Genomic DNA, 21,084 nt, shown 5'->3' with positions numbered 1-21,084 from the left:
TTTTGCAGAGTTCCGAGATGTAGAATTTTTAGTGTCCTTTGTCAAGCTTCAATACGTTACCTGTTTTGTACAAGCTTCACAGATGGAGACCCCCCTATAGTATCCATTGGAGCACCTGTGTGGCCCCCCTAATAAAAATGGTGTTCTTGTGTCCCACACTAGTGCTCCAGCGTCCAGATGTGAAAACTGTTGAGTGTCCACTCCTTACACAGAATCTAGTTTGCATTTCATTCTAGTCACAAACCCATCTACACAACCAAATATTTTTCATACAAGTAGGCCCTAAAAAATGTGGGCAAATGCATATGGCCAAAACAATGGTGTTTTATAGGCCGAAAGAAAAATGTTTGATACGAACGAATAATGTGCCCATTTTAAACTGTACAACACTTAAGAAAAGCACATGGAGCAGCACGAACATAATAAAGACAAAAAGAATAGGAACACAGCACAATTACTTACTTTTTTGCAGCACTCTCCGGATCTTTCTGTACTGCTCGGGCTCTCTTAATTTCAGGTCCGACCACCTGAGCTGATCTTTCGATCGTCGTACCCCGAAATTCCGGTGCAGACTTTTGACCACTTTCGCCATGATCTTGGCCTTTCTGATATTGGAGTTGGGGTAAGGTCCAAACTTTCCGTCATAGTTGGCCTTCTTCAGGATGTCAACCATCTCCAACATCTCACCAAAGGACATATTTGAGGCCTTAAATCGTCTCCTTCTGGATCGAGACGTTTCCGGATCCAGGCTTTCCTCCTCCTCCTCGTTGCTATAATTAGCACGCACCTGCTCTGACTCCACCATGTGCTCTTCACCCACTGAGCCGAACGAAAAGGGGCGGGGAATAGACTAGAAAGAACGTCGCGGGCGGAGTTACACGCATGCGCAGTGTGTATAAAGCGTAACACGCGTGCGTAGTACGTATGATCTGTGAGCGGAGGAAGGAGTATCGGAGGCGTGGATCGTGATAACGAAGGTAAGAGCCAAACTTGGGCCTATACTGCTTCTAGATTGAGGCCTATATTGTAACTAGATTAGGAGAGTTTTGCCTGACATTAGGGTTTGTCTTGTGTTGTGTCTTGCAGTGAAAATGGATATGTTCAGGGAGCTGCCTTGTCTTTGGGAGATAAACCACCCACATTATAAGAACCAAACAAAGAGGAAGGCAGCACTGGATTAATTGCTGGAATTTGTGAAGACGGTGATCCCCACGGCAGACATGACCTATTTGAAGATCCTAATTGGTGGCCTGAGGAGCACTAATCTAAGGGAGCACAAGAAGGTCCAGGATTCCCAGAGATCCGGAGCTGCAGATGACATCTATGTCCCCAGGATGTGGTACTATGACAAGCTGCATTTTCTGGCAGGCCAGACTGAACCCAGGTCATCACTCTCCAGTCTTCCTTCCACGCTTCCTTCCCCTCCAGCTGAGGCTTCTGAAGCCCAACCTGGGCCTTCCAGGCAGCAACATGTGGAGGAGCCCAGCTTGAGCCAGGTATAGCATTCCTCTAAATATTTCTGGTTGTCCCATCAATGATGTTAACTAGATGTTAGTTTGGAGTACTAATTTATGATTGTGATTGATGATGCAAAAACTAAAACCATGTCTCTTTTTCATACACAGGGAAGTCTCAGCCAGGAGGTGGCCAAGCCGAGCAGGCTGCCTGATATCCAGGTCCCTCCCATCCACCTGCAAAGAGAAAGTGGCAGGAAGAGGAGTACCCTGGAGGAGGCTGCCATAGGCCTCTTTTGGAAGGCTACAGAGGCCCTGACAGCCCCCCACACTGTGGAGGAGGACTTTGCTGGCATAATTGCCTGCAAAATGCAGCGGATGGAGGAGGGCCAACAACTCATGTGTGAGTTCTTAATGTTGGAAGCTCTCAATAAGGGGTTGAGGGGCCAAATAACATCTACTACCCACATTTGTGACCTCACACATGGTCCTCCTCCTCCTCCAGGTCCTACTACTCCTGCTCCTCCTCCAGGTCCTACTCCTCCTCCAGGTCCTACTCCTCCTCCTGCCACATCTCCAACAGCAGAGCCACAGCCAGGAAGGAAGCGTGGAAAGAAGACCAGAAAGTGATGACCCTGGGTCCAGTCTGGTCTGGCAAAAGATGCAGGCTCTTGTAGTACCACAGCCTGTGGACACAGATGTCATCTGCTGCTTTCCGGATCTCGGGGACTTCTGGACCAGACTGCACTACCTTAGATATGGACTCCTCAGGCCACCAATTTTGATGTTAAAGAATTGATGTCTGCCCTGGGGGTCCAAGTCTTCGCCAATTTCTGCTGTTTCTCCAGTGTTGCCTCCCTCTTTGTTTGGTTCTGAGCCCTTAATAAAGGAATTTTTGTTTCAATTATACTCGCCTATGTGTTTTTTCCTTCAAAAAGGACAGTTTGTTGGTGAGGATTCAGGTACATTTCTAAAGTACAATGTGAAATTAACAAGAGACACCAACACCAAGCAACCTCCTTGAGATTAAATAATACAAGATATCAATGGTGTTGTGGTAACTTGACACACAACACACACACAATATTCTGGAGTAAAACTAAAATAAAACAAAGATCAGCCTTGAAAAAAATACAAACCAAAAAAAAATAATCTGCCTTAAAACAAAAACAAAAAAAAATACAACACAAAAAATAATGTTGTCAGATGTGACAAATCAAAATATATTGAGGGAATCCCGATAAATAGTAAAGAAAGAAGTTTGTGAGAAGTCTGTGTGAATATGAGCAGCAAAACTACTTAATTCTTCTCACATTATACAGAAGAAGAGAGTGCGCTGTATTAAACCATTTTTAACATTGCAGCGTGACGAAAGTGCTGTATCCATTGCGAACGCTAAGTTTACTAGACCAAGCTGTTCCGTCTCGGAATTTCTTCTGAGCATGCGTGGCACTTTGTGCGTCAGAACAGGCCACACACGGTCGGAATTGACGCAATCGGATTTTGTTGTTGGAAAATTTTATAGCCTGCTCTCAAACTTTGTGTGTCGGAAAATCAGATGGAAAATGTCCGATGGAGCCCACACACGGTCGGAATTTCCGACAACACGCTCCGATCGGACATTTTTCATCGGAAAATCCGACCGTGTGTACGGGGCATAAGACAACTTTATACAGGTAATATACTAAAGAAATTCCCAGAGTTGGAACGCGAATTCGATCTCTCACAGAGTACCTTTTTTTCAGATCTTCAACTGGAACATGCTCTCAAAGCTCAATTTAAGGAGCAGATTCTAGAGTGGAAAGAAATGCCCTTATTTCAGAGTATACTTCAGGTAGTCCCCACTAAGGGGTTAATATCTAAGATTTATGGTCAATTAAGCAATGTAGTTAATAGTGGAGGGTTACGTCAAGCTGTAAGAGCCAAATGGGAAGAAGATGTAGGAGTACTGTCCCAGGCACAGTGGGAGAGAATTTTGGAGAAGGGGCCCCTGCTATCAGTCTCCCCCCCACAGAAGATTTTGCACCTGATGCTGTTAAATAGAGCCTATTACACACCTAAACGTCTCTTTAAGTTTGGAAGAAGACCTAATGATAGTTGCCCCAGATGTCGGGGGACTGAGAATCTTATCCACATGTTGTGGAGATGCCTCAAGCTGTTCCGATACTGGGAGGGGGTGATTAGTAGTTTGAGAGATATTTTTGGTATTTTATTGGAGAAGGAGGCTATAGTATATATCCTGGGGTATAGACGGGTACAGGGGGAGAGGAATAGTACCACATTTGACAATTTTGACATATTTGTTTCAAGCTAGGAAAATTATAGCATTAAGGTGGCAATCAAAGGAACCCCCCCACAGTAAAAGATTGGATCGCCACAGTAAATATAACTCTTTGTAGGGAAAGAATAGAGTACATTAAGAGAGGCAACCTCCAGGAATTTGACAGAATGTGGAGGCCGTGGTTGGAAAAGATGGGCCACCCTTAATAGGAAACATAGGAAATAAAGGGACGGGGGACAGTACCAACTTACCCAGTAGAGATGAGCCGAACACCCCCCTGTTCGGTTCGCACCAGAACATGCGAACAGGAAAAAAGTTCGCTCGAACACGCGAACACCGTTAAAGTCTATGGGACACGAACATGAATAATCAAAAGTGCTAATTTTAAAGGCTTATATGCAAGTTATTGTCATAAAAAGTGTTTGGGGACCTGGGTCCTGCCCCAGGGGACATGGATCAATGCAAAAAAAAGTTTTAAAAACGGCCGTTTTTTCAGGAGCAGTGATTTTAATAATGCTTAAAGTCAAACAATAAAAGTGTAATATCCCTTTAAATTTCGTACCTGGGGGGTGTCTATAGTATGCCTGTAAAGGGGCGCATGTTTCCCGTGTTTAGAACAGTCTGACAGCAAAATGACATTTGGAAGGAAAAAACTCATTTAAAACTACTCGCGGCTATTGCATTGCCGACAATACACATAGAAGTTTATTGATAAAAACGGCATGGGAATTCCCCCCAGGGAAACCCCGAACCAAAATTAAAAAAAAAAAAAATGACGTGGGGGGTCCCCCTAAATTCCATACCAGGCCCTTCAGGTCTGGTATGGATTTTAAGGGGAACCCCGCGCCAAAAAAAAAAAAAAAAAAACGGCGTGGGGTCCCCCCAAAAATCCATACCAGACCCTTATCCGAGCACGCAACCTGGCAGGCCGCAGGAAAAGAGGGGGGGACGAGAGTGCGGCCCCCCCCCCCCTCCTGAACCGTACCAGGCCACATGCCCTCAACATTGGGAGGGTGCTTTGGGGTAGCCCCCCAAAACACCTTGTCCCCATGTTGATGAGGACAAGGGCCTCATCCCCACAACCGTGGCCGGTGGTTGTGGGGGTCTGCGGGCGGGGGGCTTATCGGAATCTGGAAGCCCCCTTTAACAAGGGGACCCCCAGATCCCGGCCCCCCCCCCGTGTGAAATGGTAAGGGGGTACTTACCCCTACCATTTCACTAAAAAACTGTCAAAATAGTTAAAAATGACAAGAGACAGTTTTTGACAATTCCTTTATTTAAATGCTTCTTCTATCTTCCTTCATCTTCTTCTGGTTCTTCTGACTCTTCTGGTTCTTCCTCCGGCGTTCTCGTCCAGCATCTTCTCCGCGGCGTCTTCTATCTTCTTCTCCTCGGGCCGCTCCGCACCCATGGCATTGGGGGGGAGGCTCCCGCTCTTCTCTTCATCTTCTTCTTCATCCTCTTCTCTTCTTCATCTTCTTCATCTTCATCTTCTCTTCTTTTCTTCTGCGGGCCGCTCCGCATCCATGCTGGCATGGAGGGAGGCTCCCGCTGTGTGACGGCGTCTCCTCGTCTGACGGTTCTTAAATAACGGGGGGCGGGGCCACCCGGTGACCCCGCCCCCCTCTGACGCACGGTGACTTGACGGGACTTCCCTGTGACGTCACGGGGAATGCCACAGGGAAGTCCCGTCATGTCCCGTGCGTCAGAGGGGGGGCGGGGTCACCGGGTGGCCCCGCCCCCCGTTATTTAAGAACCGTCAGACGAGGAGACGCCGTCACACAGCGGGAGCCTCCCTCCATGCCAGCATGGATGCGGAGCGGCCCGCAGAAGAAAAGAAGAGAAGATGAAGATGAAGAAGAGAAGAGGATGAAGAAGAAGATGAAGAGAAGAGCGGGAGCCTCCCCCCCCCAATGCCATGGGTGCGGAGCGGCCCGAGGAGAAGAAGATAGAAGACGCCGTGGAGAAGATGCTGGACGAGAACGCCGGAGGAAGAACCAGAAGAGCCAGAAGAACCAGAAGAAGATGAAGGAAGATAGAAGAAGCATTTAAATAAAGGAATTGTCAAAAACTGTCTCTTGTCATTTTTAACTATTTTGACAGTTTTTTAGTGAAATGGTAGGGGTAAGTACCCCCTTACCATTTCACACAGGGGGGGGGGGGGCCGGGATCTGGGGGTCCCCTTGTTAAAGGGGGCTTCCAGATTCCGATAAGCCCCCCCCGCCCGCAGACCCCCACAACCACCGGCCACGGTTGTGGGAATGAGGCCCTTGTCCTCATCAACATGGGGACAAGGTGTTTTGGGGGGCTACCCCAAAGCACCCTCCCAATGTTGAGGGCATGTGGCCTGGTACGGTTCAGGAGGGGGGGGGGCCGCACTCTCGTCCCCCCCTCTTTTCCTGCGGCCTGCCAGGTTGCGTGCTCGGATAAGGGTCTGGTATGGAATTTAGGGGGAACCCCACGTCTTTTTTTTTTTTTTAATTTTGGCCGGGGTTCCCCTTAATATCCATACCAGACCTGAAGGGCCTGGTATGGAATTTAGGGGGACCCCCCCACGTCATTTTTTTTTTTTTTTAATTTTGGTTCGGGGTTTCCCTGGGGGGAATTCCCATGCCGTTTTTATCAATGAACTTCTATGTGTATTGTCGGCAATGCAATAGCCGCGGGTAGTTTTAAATGTGTTTTTTCCTTCCAAATGTCATTTTGCTGTCAGACTGTTCTAAACACGGGAAACATGCGCCCCTTTACAGGCATACTATAGACACCCCCCAGGTACGAAATTTAAAGGGATATTACACTTTTATTGTTTGACTTTAAGCATTATTAAAATCACTGCTCCTGAAAAAACGTCCGTTTTTAAAACTTTTTTTTGCATTGATACATGTCCCCTGGGGCAGGACCCGGGTCCCCAAACACTTTTTATGACAATAACTTGCATATAAGCCTTTAAAATTAGCACTTTTGATTTCTCCCATAGACTTTTAAAGGGTGTTCCGCGGCATTCGAATTTGCCGCGAACACCCCAAATTGTTCGGTGTTCGGCGAACAGCTAATGTTCGAGTCGAACATGGGTTCGACTCGAATTCGAAGCTCATCCCTATTACCCAGTATATCAAGGTAATGTAAGAGCAAATTGAAATAGGTGCTATAGTGTGGTTAAACTAATAGGTTTAATAATCACTAATAGAAGTTTAGTCGAAAATGTTTCCTTTTTTTTTTTGGATTTGTAATTAAACCTACGAGTATTTTGGCAGGAGAGGGGGGTAGTGGTGGGGGAGGTAGGAGGGAAGGGTGTAAAATGTAGGAACCACGACAATCATGTTAGTCTATATAATACTGGCAGTAGGGGCTGGGTGCGGGGAGCCCTCTAGACACTTTCTAGATATGCAGGCTGGCATATGAAACCTCCACTATGTCTCTATTTACTTACTGTATTTAAGCTAGACAACGTTTAATTATTTTTTTGTTTTCTGACTGACCAAAGTTTTTTAAGGATAAAGGGGGAAAAGAAAAAAGAAAGATAAATAAAATAAATAAATGAATACATAATATGCAAAGAAAGCAAATATAATAAAGCTATAAGAATTTACCACAATGATGTGGAACCGAGAAGGAGACAGTAAAATGAACGTTAAACTGATTATGCTTCTTGATAGTGTTTGATGAAGTGGTAAACAAAACAAAAAAAAGATGGGGATGATCTCCAATTTTTGAAGTAACCCTGTTGTGGAATCAGATAGCTACCCCTTGTGGGCAGGTAGCGTCAATATGCTAACATTGCTGTGGGATTTCTGTGATGTTGGTATTGTCATGCTGAAATTTTCCAAGGCTGTTTTTCAAAAGCAATAATTACATATCTTCCTACAGGTATTGCACTAGGGGGGGTGGTTGAAATGTTTGGCTTTTATTGTTTTTCTTTCTTATTTGGCTGCGCCAGTAATTGTTGTTGTATTTTATTTTATTATTAAAAGTTTTTGGTATCTTATGATACCTTGTTTTGTATAAGGCTTAAGGGAGTTGTAAAGGCAGAAAGTTTTTTTATCTTAATGCATTCTATGCATTAGGATAAAAAAAACTTTTGTGTGTAGCAGCCACCCCAGCACCCCCTAATTAATTACCTGGGCCCCATCTCTCTCCATTGATGACCACAAATGTCTAAGCCGTCTAGGACACTCCTCCTGATTGGCTGAGACACAGCAGCAGCACCATTGGCTCCCGTGGCTGCCAATCAAAGTCAGTCAGCCAATCAGGGGAGAGAGGGGGTCGGGGCTCCGTGTCTGAATGGGCAGACGGAGCTGTGACTTGGCTCCAGTTCCCCCATAGGAACCTGCTGGTTATGGAGGCACTCATTAGTAGGGAGGGGCCAGGAGCAGCAAAGAGGGACCCGAGAAGAGGAGGATCCTGGGAGGTAAGTATAACATGTTTGTTATTTTATTTTTATTTTTTAAATGAGCCTTTACAATCACTTTAAGGAAAATTTATAAAAATAATTTTCTCAAAAAAAAAAAAAAAACAATATGGACAGCGTGGAACTGCTCTACTATTTCAAATGTTATATATGGTTGATTGCACTGCCTGTTTTCGGTGTTCAAGTCCAGTTTTACTGTGTAAATTATTCTGTATGTGGTCTTAGTTGGTCACGGCTGGGACGGCTTGCTAAAACGGGAAGGCGGGTAGGCTGGTTAAAATGTATGTAGTCAGTTCCTGCAGCCGACATAGGCTGGGGAAGGGGTTAAAACATTTTTGGTTCCGTTTTCTCAGGCTTCTGGTTTTGGCGGGCCCACCTGTGATATATAAAGGAGGGGGACTGCTAGGACTAAGGGCAGAGGGAGGGAGCTGGGAGTCGGAGTGGAGAACGTAGTGCCGAAGATATGGAGACCCATCTGTGATCGCTAGGACAGCGCTGAAGATACCAGGAGCCATGGACAATGCCTATACAGACTCTCACCTCATGGAGTCCACTAAACTATTTTAGTTAAATTTAAGAACAGAATGTTATTCATGTTGTATTGCAATGATACCTTTCTAAAGTAAAGTTATATTAACCTCTCTATGCCTGGTCTGAAGTTATTCAAATGGGTGCATGCTGGTTCTGGTGTATTCCAAAAGAACCCAGGTCTGTAATTGCACTATGGGGTATGAAGTTACACTACTACAAACGGTTAACTCGGCAAGACACGGAAGAGGAGTGTAGTTGCTAGGAGTAACCAAGTGTAGCACCCTTTAGTGTGCTAGAGTAGGTAATGTTAGGGTTTCTGTTAGTGTAAGTGTAGCATAACCCCCTAAGGGGCTGCTTGGATTTACCTGCTCATCTGCACTGCCATGACCTGATGAACAATCCAACCCAGCTAACACTCTGGGTTCAGACATCTTTGCATCACCTTAAAGCAATAAGTCAGACAACTCTGTGCGTTTATATTCTGATAGTGTTTACTAGTACAGTTCAAAGAAGATATTGTCACAAAGAGGAGGTAATAGATCTGCTGAGTTTTAGGCAACAACGCCAACTCAGCAAAAGAATTCCCCCCAATAACACAAGTCAAGATATTTGCAGGTAAACAGTCTAGTATACACACATGTACAGTGGTGTACTGCTTGCACCTTAAAGGATAAACAAAGTTAAATGGTTATACTGACAACTTCTAAAGAGGGAAACCTCGGCCAGCCTATAAACCTTTAACCCTAATGAGAGGTCAGACTTAATGGCAATGGTATAAGGACCTTTGTAGCAATAATGACAGCAATGTCCCCGTTGCAGATCTGATGGCCTTCACTGGCATGTAGGAGCTCATTAATTGTATCCAATAAGGTGTAATAGCAAGCAATAAGATTTCTTGAAATGGTAGAAGCTAAGGTGTCTATGCACAGTGTTCAAGATAGGTTCAGTAAAGTATTCCCAAGGTAAAGATGTCTGTGCAAAATGTCCCAGTGAAACTGTGAGAAAAGTATTTGAAAAGGTGGGTGACTGCCCTCTCACCAACGACCAGGGCGATTCAATGCCCTCCGGACAGAAGCCCCTGTAGCAACACACGTGTGCAGCGGATCCGCCGTTATGATCTCCCGATGCAAAGCTTAGATTACAGGTTGGCAGGCAACTGAATTGGTGCTGGATGAATGTCAGATGAACAGCAAGCAGTGCTAGGCCCCTCTCATCCAGGTTGGAATGTTGTACACCGTGTGGTAGGCTGCAACCTTTCTCTCCCATGCACGGAGAGGTCCATCTTGCATCAGGCCCAAGAGGAAGAGAGCGCAGGGCAGGGCTTTGGCTTCTTATATAGTCCCTAGCACTAGAGGGACATGCGATGCATAAAAATACCGGAGGAACACTGTACTTTATAATTGTAGTACACAATGCTATATCAGTAAAATGTGGGCAGGAGAGTTTGGGTGGAAGCTGGAGATGGAGTGCTAGGAGGCTGTCGGTGGGCCCTTGAGGGAAACCACCTAGTCTGGGGGGGTGACCTCGGGCCAGGGAGCTCGGGTGCAGGAGGGATCCTCTGACAACCCAAAAAGGAATCCAGTACAGTGGCATGGGAGCAGGTGTGAGGACAGCAGGAGCCATTGAGTATGTCCGGGAGATCTTCAGGGAGAAGACAGCCAGGAGAGCTGGCGAGTGAGACAATCGGGTAGGACTGAAAGGACTGGGGAGAGCAGTCTGAGATGGTTGCAGAGTCAGTCTGTGAGGACTATGGAAGATTAGCCAGGAGGGCTAGTGAAAGGGGCAGCTGCAGCCAGGTGGGCTGGTGGTGCCTGAAGAGGTGGTGCTGTAATCAGTAGCCACAGAAGGACAGCTGGGCACTAGGACTTTGCTATACAACCCCTGCCCGCGGCCTCTGCCTCTAATGGGCCTTTGGTTCTTCTGACTGAGCACTTTTGTCAAATCACCTAACGGTGTGCCAGCTGGTCCTGGGATTTTTTTGTGCTGTAAGCAAGTGATGTGCTGAAGGAAGTCGAGGAGTGTGTAAATAGACTTTACAGAAGTAGTTGTCCCTAAAGTTCTGCAAGTCAAGTGGGCATCCCATCCAAGTTTATTTACCTCCAAAAAATTAAAAAAAACAAAGCACTGGACTGTTTTCCTGACTGCAGTGTGCTTGTGAAGATGCTGTGTTACTGGCTGCACAGGGTGAGGGATTCCTTTCTACTTGTGGCTCCTTAGGGGTGCACTACATTTGTGGACGTCATCTGGGATATAGTCCATGGCAACCTGCAAAGCCATTGCCCTAGCTACCGGAGATTCATCGAGCAAGGGAACTGTGCCTTGTTCCGAGACCACTAGAGGGTTAAACCAGGGAAAGGACTTGTGTGTTCTGCCTGCTTGTGACAAAAATCAAGTGCTGTTGCCCCTAGCAGCCAGCGGGAGCGGCAGTCAGAGCTATTGTCAGCCTGCTTACCTAGCTGCCCCAACCACGGCTGGGATTGACACTTGTGTTTACAAGCCTGCTCTTTCAGTGAACTTTACCATGTGCTGTCACCCGTGGCAGCCACGGCGGGTGATCGTGCCCATGGATTACAAATACGCCCAGTGATCTGCTTATGGGTGGGAAAATTACTTTATGCTTCCAATTCCTGCTAAAGACAGTAAAGTGTGCATTGGAATGTCTACTGTTACCTATGGAGATCGGGGTAAGCCAGCAGGTGCCTGAGGCAAGGGGTCTTTCAGACGCTCAACCATGACTGATGCCAAGGACTGTCCTAACCCTGCTAACTACAGTAAGATATGTGCCACAGACTTTGCTGTTACTCATGGCAACCACAGTAAATACCTGCTGCCACCTGCTCCCAAGTTGGAGATCTGCCATGGCCTGCAGCCCAGTTGGGGACTGGTAACTGTGAGTACTGCCCAGCAAGAACCAGACACTGTCCCTGAATTGCTGGCTGTGCCTACATGCTCTATCGACCCCATCTGGAAGGAGACAGTGCAGGAGGGAGATGTGCCCTCAGGTGAGCCAGAGGGGGAAGGCATTGACAGGGCCATAGACTGGGAGTCGCCCAGACTGACTGCAGGTGACGAGTTAGCGGATTGGTCATCACACAGTAGCCCGGAGGAGGAGTGGGAGTGGGGATACTTTCAGGAGAAGGAAGAGGTCCTGTCCGAGGTGTTGAATGTGCCAGATCCAGCTGAAGGGACTGGAGAAGCTGCAAAGACCCCAGTTAGCGACAGACAAACCTTCTTCAACAGACCCTCCATCACCCAGAGCAGCTGAATTCAAGCAGTGGGTAGTAAGGTCACCCAACGCTTGTGTCTCTCCAGGAAGAGGGAAGCCAAGACAACTGTCTAGGTTTTCCAGGTTCCAGGGGGAAGTACAGCCCAAAACAGTTCTGAAGTAGGGTATGGACTACCCCATGTCCCTCCTGATATCATGGATGTCATTGAGGACTCCCAGAGAGAGTGGGGGGATGACCTGGTGTGGGAGTACATGCACATCCCCAAGTCACTGTGGGTGCCAGATTGTGAGGACACCTGGGCCCAGTTTCAAAACATTCATCAGGAATGGAGGCTGGGGAAGGCGATCTACAAAGACAGAGTGGTGGTTATGAAAGTAGGACAGTCTGCCAGGAGCCACACTGTTGCTGTCAGGAGAGCTGATAACAGCTTGAAAAGATTTCCAAATCCTGATTTCTATCTGTGAAGGACTGTTGGAGTGTACAGCTTACAGGTGGAGATCTTCACATGGACAGCTGGGAGAATTGCTGCGTGTGTCTTTTGTTGCTACAGAATAGGCCGGCCTGCCACCCTGACCTGTGCCAGATGGATGAACTGTTTCCCACTAAAGAACTTGGATGAGGCCTAGTTTGTTGATACAAGCCCTTTAAAAATAGCCTACTGACAAAGGGAGGGGCTCCTCCCACCAGAGACACTAGGAAAAAAAAGTGTTTAAATGGTTATTTTCTGGTGGCCGTAAAAATGAAGATATTACCCAAACTTTTGTTTTTTTTTCAGAGCCCTTCCTCTTATTTTACCTAAAAAAACATTAGATTCTTTACAGAGAGATAAATAAATTCATTTGGCTAAACAAGAAACCCAGATTTAGCTACTCCCTTATGTTTAGACCCCAAATAAAAGGAGGCCTCAGCATTCCTAACCTTTGGCTTTATTATCTATCGGCCAGATTCACCCAATGAGCCCAATGGTATGCGCCCTCACCCCAAATCCCCTGGCTCCGGTTCGAGGAGGAATCTATCCTACCATACAACCTACAAGGACTTCTCTGGTCCAAAACCATCCCTCCACAAAAAATTAGACCCTTAAACCTTATCGTCACCTTCAACTATGGAACAGACAGGTCTCTAAATTTAATTTATCCTCTGACACTCCCCCCCGGCTTCCTTTCTAGGTGACCCTCGTTTTTTCCCCCCAGATAGAGCTCAAGATCAAAACATTCTAACGAATTGGAAATCACATAACCTAACACACTTAAAATCGTTTTCCCACAACAATTCATTTATCACTTTCTCCAATCTACAAACAATATATGATTTCCCACTTTCAGAATTAGAGATGTATATAAATATAAGACAATTCTATCAGAAATATTACTCACTTACACTCGACCCCCCCCCATACACAATTTGAACAATTTGTATCTCCTCCCCCCGTGACAGGGGTTTAATCTCTAGAGTATATAAAAACTTAAATGAGACAAACATGCCTGAGAAATCACATCCCATGCTACAATGGGAATCAGATTTAAATACCTCATTTACTCTTGATCAATGGGATACTATTTTACAAATCTTCATAAATGTACTAAAACAACCTCAATCAGAGAATCAGCCATTAAATTACTATATAGATGGTATCTTACACCTGCTAAACTTAATTCAATTTACCCCTCACTATCCCCACTCTGCTTCAGGGGTTGCCCCTCTCAGGGAACATTTCTACATATCTTTTGGGACTGTCCCCACATAAAAAACACCTGGAATAAGCGTAGCATAATCATAGAAAAAATATCCGGTAGAAAGATTTCTCTTACACCCCAAATCTGCCTTCTATTCTCCCCTATACAGGATATTCCAATGACAACCACAAGACTAATTCATACATTCCTCAGCTCTATTCATTGGGCCATAGCTTTTAATTGGCGCTTCACCTCAGTACCTTGGCCACAAATTCTTAACCGCATGACGAATATCAAACTTTCTGAAAGAATTTATCACACGTTATATGATTCAATGCCTCTTCATCAAAAAAAATGGACTCTTTGGGATACCACTTCTCTGATTTAAAATAGGGGAAAGGGGTAAAGAGAAAAAAAGAAAGAAAAAAGTAAGAAAGAAGGTATTTTTCTGTTTTGTATTTCCCATCTTCTCTTCTTAACATATACTCAATTGTCATCATTTCGTCCCTCCACTACAATACTCTTGATTGGCCTGATTATAATACTATGCATTTTTTTTGTCACCTGACTAACCAAAACCCTCTTTTTATTTCCTGTACAACATTCACTGTTAAAAATATTTGTATACATACCTGTACTATCATTGTATTTGTTTTATACCTTGACCTTTTACATAATAAAAATTGTTCGTAAACAAACAAAATGGTTATTTTCTGCCAGCAGGTCTATAACCCCCTGCTGACGAAATGTATGAATACTTAGTTTTAGTGATAGGGTTGTGTTCCTTTGTGTTTCTTTTCTCTGTTTGTAGGTATCGTTGTGAACGACTGTTCACCCTGCTCGGATGGATTCAGGATTTCCAACAGACTGGGAGGGCTTCCCTCTAGGGGGAGGTGCCCCTGCTTAATATTGTATATTTATCATATTGTGTTAGCTGCAGGGACCTGTAGCCAGGATGAAAATATTGTCACTATGTAATGTATATTGTTGAAAGGGAACCTGTCTATTTTTGATACCTTTAATTTTCTTGTACCATAGACTTGTCCTTGTTGTCTCCCTTTTCCTCTCCCATTGTATTTTATGGGATGCTATTTTTTTTGTCCTGGGCTCGTGAGCCATTTTGTTTTTCCCAGCTGCGGGGACAGGCTGTTTTTTCCAGAGGGGGTGAGTGTAGCACCCTCTAGTGTGCTTGAGTAGGTAATGTTAGGGAGGACTGAGAGGACTGGGGAGAGCGGTCTGAGATGGTTGCAGAGTCAGTCTGGGAGGACTGTGGAAGATTAGCCAAGAGGGCTAGTGATAAGGGCCGCTGCAGCCAGGTGGGATGGCAGTGCCTGAAGAGGTGGTGCTGGGATCAGTAGCCACAGAAGGACAGCTGGGCACTAGGACTTTGCTACACAACCAAGGGGCCCGCGGTCCCTGCCTGTAAAGGGCCTTCACTTCATCTGACTGAGCCCTTTTGTCAGATCACCTAACAGTGTGCCAGCTGGTCCTGGGATTCCAAGTTTATTCCCCTCAATAAAACGCAAAAAACAAAGCACTGGACTGTTTTCCTGACTGCAGTGTGCTTGTGAAGATGCTGTGTGCCTAGCTGTGCATGGTGGGGGATACCCTTCTACTTGCAGCTCCTTAGGGGGTGTGCTACACAAGTAAGAAGATTGCCAATACCCTGAAACTTAAATGCAGCAAGCACGGTGACCAAGACCATACAGCGGTTTAAAAGGACAGGTTCCACTCAGAACAGGCCTCGCCATGGTCGAGCAAAGATATTGCTGCAGAGGTTGAAGGGGTGGGGGTCAGCCTGTCAGTGCTCAGACTATACGCCACACACTGCTTCAATTTGGTCTGCATGGCTGTCATCCCAGAAGGAAGCCTCTTCTAAAGATGATGCACAAGAAAGCCCGCAAACAGTTTGCTGAAGACAAGCAGACTAAGGGCATGGATTACTGGAACTATGTCCTGTGGTCTGATGAGACCAAGATAAACTTATTTGGTTCAGATAGTGTCAAGTGTGTGTGGCGGCAACCAGGTGAGGAGTACAAAGACAAATGTGTCTTGCCTACAGTCAAGCATGGTGGTAGGAGTGTCATGGTTTTGGGCTGCATAAGTGCTGCCGACACTGGAATTCCGACACTGGAGATACAGTTCATTGAGGGGACCATGAATGCCAACATGTGCTGTGACATACTGAAGCAGAACATGATCCCTTCCCTTCAGAGACTGCCGCAGGGCAGTATTCCAACATGATAACCACCCCAAATACACCTCCAAGACGACCACTGCCTTGTTAAGAAGCTGAGGGTGAAAGTGATGGACTGGCCAAGCATGTCTCCAGACCTAAACCCTATTGAGCATCTGTGGGGCATCATCAAACGAAAGGTGGAGGAGCGCAAGGTCTCTAACATCCACCAGCTCCGTGATGTCATCATGGAGGAGTGGAAGAGGACTCCAGTGGCAACCTGTGAAGCTCTGGTGAACTCTATGCCCAAGAGGGTTAAGGCAGTACTGGAAAATAATGGTGGCCACACAAAATATTGACACGTTGGGCCCAATTTGGACATTTTCACTTAGGGGTGTACTCAATTTTGTTGCCAGCCGTTTAGACATTAATGGCTGTGTGTTGAGTTATTTTGAGTGGACAGCAAATTTACACTGTTATAGAAGCTCAAGCTGTACACTTACTACTTTACATTGTAGCAAAGTGTCATTTTTTTCAGTGTTGTCACATGAAAAGATATAACATTTTTCAAAAATGTAAGAGGTGTACTCACTTTTGTGAGATACTGTATATACAGTATATATACAGTACCTTGAAAAAGTATGCACCACTTAAAAGTTTGCACATTTTGTCATGTTACAACCAAAAACGTAAATGTATTTTATTGGGATTCTATGTAATAGACCAACACAAAGTGGCACATAATTGTGAAATGGAAGGAAAATGATAAATGGTTTTCATTTTTTTTTTTACAAATAAATATCTGAAAAGCGTGGCAAGCATTTGTATTTAGTCCCTTTTACTTTGATACCCCTAACTAAAATCTAGTGGAACCAATTGCTTTCAAAAGTCACCTAATTAGTAAATAGAGTCCACCTGCGTGTAATTTAATCTCAGTATCAGTACAATTGTTCTGTGAAGCCCTCAGAGGTTTGTTAGAGAACCCTAGCGAACAAACAGCATCATGAAGGCCAAGGAACACACCAGACAGGTCAGGGATAAGAGATGCAGCCAAGAGGCCCATGGTAACTCTGGAGGAGTTGCAGAGATCCACAGCTCAGGTGGGAGATTCTGTCCACTGGACAACTATGATGCACACGGTCGGAATTTCCGACAACAAATGCTCGATGTGAGCTTGTTGTCGGAAATTCTGACCGTGTGTAGGCTCCATCGGACATTTGTTGTCGGAATTTCCGACAACAAAAATTTGAGAGCTGGATCTCAAATTTTCCGACATCAAAATCCGTTGTCGTAAAATTCCGATCTTGTGTACACAATTCCGATGCACACAATTCCACGCATGCTCGGAATCAAGCAGAAGAAACGCACTGGCTATTGAACTTCATTTTTCTCGGCTCATCGCATGTGTTGTACGTCACCGCGTTCTTGGCGATCGGAATTTCCGACAACATTTGTGTGATGGTGTGTATGCAAGACAAGTTTGAGCCAACATCCGTCGGAAATAAATCCAGGATTTTGTTGTCGAAATGTCCGATCGTCTGTATGCGGCATTAGTCGTGCACTCCGCAGATCTAACCTTTATGGAAGAGTGGCAAGGAGAAAGCCATTGTTGAACGAAAGCCATGCACAGTTTGAGAGGAGAAGTTTTCATCCAGATACAGTAAACAGTCCTTGTTTTTGTGTTTTATTAGGGGGTAATAACTTGTATGGGGATAGAAATTATGGGATGCCCAACTTGACAGTAACAAAACCAGGGACAACTTCCTCCCTATATACACAGCTCCACTTTGTTTTTCTACTTTATCATGTACAACTCCAATTGATTCCTGGCTTGGATTGTACAGCTCTGATTGATTGGCTAGCAGTCTTTTTTAGATCAGCAACAGCCACTTACAAGCTCAGAACTCCCAGTCCGTTTAGAAAGTAGAACAATAATGTGTTGTGAACTGCATCCTGGAGTACCTCCACTCACTTGTAGACACTGGTCCCAGCTCTACCACTGCAGGAAATGCTAGCCCACCTGGCTGCCTCTTCCCCAGCCCACCTGGCTGCTTCTTCACCAGTCTACCCGACTGACTCTCTGGAGATTCTCCCAGGGCAAGGTAGGGAAGATTTAAGCACACCGCTATCTTCCAGAGAACCCTGCTACATGTGGCAGTCTCTCCCCTTGTAAGTCCCCTCACCGTGCTGTAGTGCTCACACTGTCCTCATCCATATTTAAAGCGTTTGTTACCCCAACACTTCATATTGCTGATATGTGCCTGCTGTACCATGTACTTGTATGAGAAAGTATCCTGTTCTCTTCGTATTGCTTCCTTTGTGTGAAATCCCTGGTGTTCCTGTCAGTCCCTCTGCTTTCCTATTGAAAGACCACAGCAAGCAGGAGGGCACACCATTGTCAGTTATCTAGCTGTGCTGGGAACTCAGCCTGCTCTCCTCCAATGATCAGGCTTGTCCTGACAAACCCCCACTGCACAGCCATTCACTAGGAAGCTCAGTGTGCTGCTGCTTCTTCCCCTCTCCCAGCTCTTGTGCAGCTGAGAACAGAGGGAATGTGATTACTTATAAAAAAGGAGAAAACTTTATTTATATTGTAGTTTTTATTATTTGTACAATAATGGTTTTCATTTTGTTTCTATTTTAAACTGAATGGGTTGTTTTACAAGGTGATCATTTATAATCACTTTAAGGGTTCACTTAGCCTCCTGCCAGGCCCACCTCCTGGGGATTGGCTAAGTTCACCTAAATATGCAGAGCAACCCTCCTAGCCTCCGCCCTCTAGTCTCTACAATGTTTGCCAACTTTCTAGAACCAGGGGGAGGCACCAGAGAGCTGTCTGTATGAGTCATGCTGCCCTGAACTCTAATAATCCTGACCCAATTACAGACTCACTGGTTACGTATGAGTCGGATATGGTTTACCTACCCTCACACTAGTAGCACACTAGAGGGTGCTACACTAAATAACCAACATAGGCTAGAGCCAGGCTAGGCATCCTACCCATTAGGTAGTTAGAGGTCCAGTTAAATGTCAGATTAGAAGCTACTAGGGACTAAGATGCAGAGTAGATATGCTGACTCTGAGTTCCAGTATTACATCATGGTTTCTGCAGGTGAGAAGTTACAGGCTGGTTGGACAATGGTTGGAGGATCTCCCTATCATCACAAACTTTGTATTCAGGTCTTTGACACCAAGATGGACGCTGCATCACGATAAGATCATCCTCAGGGGCCCCTCCAACTGAACTTTGCTGCAACATTCATATGGAGGTATCTTTATTAATAGCCATATATACTCAGATTTATGTGCTCAATATCACCAGGATTCTTGTTGGGCCTGACCATGTGTAGGTGACAGGTAGATCGCAAACATGTTCTTGCCTTGCCGACCCAGTGCTTTCCCCAGAGTTGCGCAGGAGCACTCTCATCCAGTCCTAGACTGCAGAGGCAGCCTCTGCCAATTGCATATGTGCATCTGCGGGGATGTGAAAGCCTCTGGAATAGCTCAGGTGGGTTCGTGCTCCTGTCTAAACACGCGCAAGCTCTCACCCTGAGTCCTGAGTATAGTGCGCTCATCCTCACTGACCCTCGTCCTCTCCAATCCATCCAAGGTGCTTTTGGGATGGACCAGAGAGTGGGGCCGGTGGAGATCAGTGCTGGAACATGTAAATCGGCCATGGCAGCTTCCCTGTGCCACTCTGCATTAGAAAACAACTTCTCACTGAAGGTACTCTTTAAGATAAGCTAAGTCTATATTTTACAGTGGCATTAGTTTTATTCGATTTTTCTAAGTTTTTTATTGGGACATGCTAGTTAATTTCCTTTTAAAAATAAGATGCCGCAGCTCAGTGATCTTTGATTTCCTCCATGTTGTCCAGGTAAATATCCACCCCTCAAAGGTTGCCTATCCCTGTTCTAAGGTTTTTTTTTTTTTACTAAATGTGAAGACCATTTTAAAGAAACAGGATGAAACAATTGAGAATTAAAACTTGAAGCACATAAAACCTTGGATTGCGAATAACTTGGTCTGTGAGTGTTTTACAAGACAAGCACATTTTTTTTTATAAATTTTAACTTGATAAAAGCGCGAGGTCTTGCAAAACGAGTAGCGTCACGTCACAACTGAGAAAAGTGGTTCCTCTAATTGTGAAAAAAAACGCTTATGCTCAAAAAAACCTTAAAAAAGCTCAAAGAAGCTCAATAAAAATGTGCAAAAGAGCACAAAAAAGCATAAGCTTCTTAAAGCTGAAATAAAAGCTCAAATGCCTGTAAAAGTAGCTTTTTTTTTTTTTTTTTAGCTGCAGTGTGCATGAGCCTTAAGTGTAGCAATATAGTTATATTTAATGAAGGTACAACCTTTAGCAACTCACATGGTTGATGATTAAGACAGGCACACCTAAGTATGCAGGGAACTGGGGTAAAGCTGTCCACATAGACCATCCTCCGCACCAGTGGCGGCCCGTCCATTAAGGGCGCATGCGCCGCCCCCTCTCTCCTGCTACCCCTTCTATCACCTATAGATAGATTCATGCCACCCCCTATTCAGGTGCCCGGCCCCTTTTCAGGCGCAGGACGCCTGAATTACAGCGGCGGGGTTTTTTTTGAAGCACCTGATTAGAGCCATAGGCTCTAATAGGCGTCAGAAAAGGTGACCTGCGAGCGAAATGCTGGGTGCTCGCAGGTCACTCAGCTGTGTTAGAAAAGTGAATGACTATTCAGTTTCCTAACACTAAACCGCCTCTCCACCAATCAGGTGCTCGGGTCTGTTACCTGTCACCTGATTGGCTGAAACGACAGGCGCCGCTATTGGATGCCTATCAGGAGGAGAGGGCGGGAGATGAGGACGGCAGGACGCTTGTCACCCGCTGCCCCACCAAGACAGGGTAAGTGCCAGCAGGCGGCAAGTGGGCGGGGGTCACACTGGGGGCATTCAAGGGCACACTGGCAGCATTTAATGGGCACACTGGCAGCATTTGATGGGCACACTGGCAGCATATGATGGGCACACTGGCAGCATTTGATGTGCACACTGGCAGCGTTTGATGGGCACAGTGGCAGCGTTTGGCACAGTGGCTGCCTTTGATGGCCACAGTGGCAGCATTTGATGGGCACAGTGGCAGCGTTTGATGGCACAGTGGCAGCGTTTGATGGCACTGGGCACAGCGTTTGATGCTGCCACTGTGCCATCAACTGCAACCACTGTGCCCATTAAACGCTGCCACTGTGCCCATTAAACGCTGCCACTGTGCCATCAATTGCAGCCACTGTGCCAAATGCTGCCACTGTGCCCATTAAACACTGCTACTGTGCCACCAAATGCTGCTACTGTGCC

Source organism: Aquarana catesbeiana, linkage group LG07 (assembly GCF_042186555.1).
Source record: "Aquarana catesbeiana isolate 2022-GZ linkage group LG07, ASM4218655v1, whole genome shotgun sequence".
Lineage (NCBI taxonomy): Eukaryota > Metazoa > Chordata > Amphibia > Anura > Ranidae > Aquarana > Aquarana catesbeiana.
The sequence above is the reverse complement of the archived record's forward strand: the minus strand, read 5'-3'. Positions refer to the sequence as shown.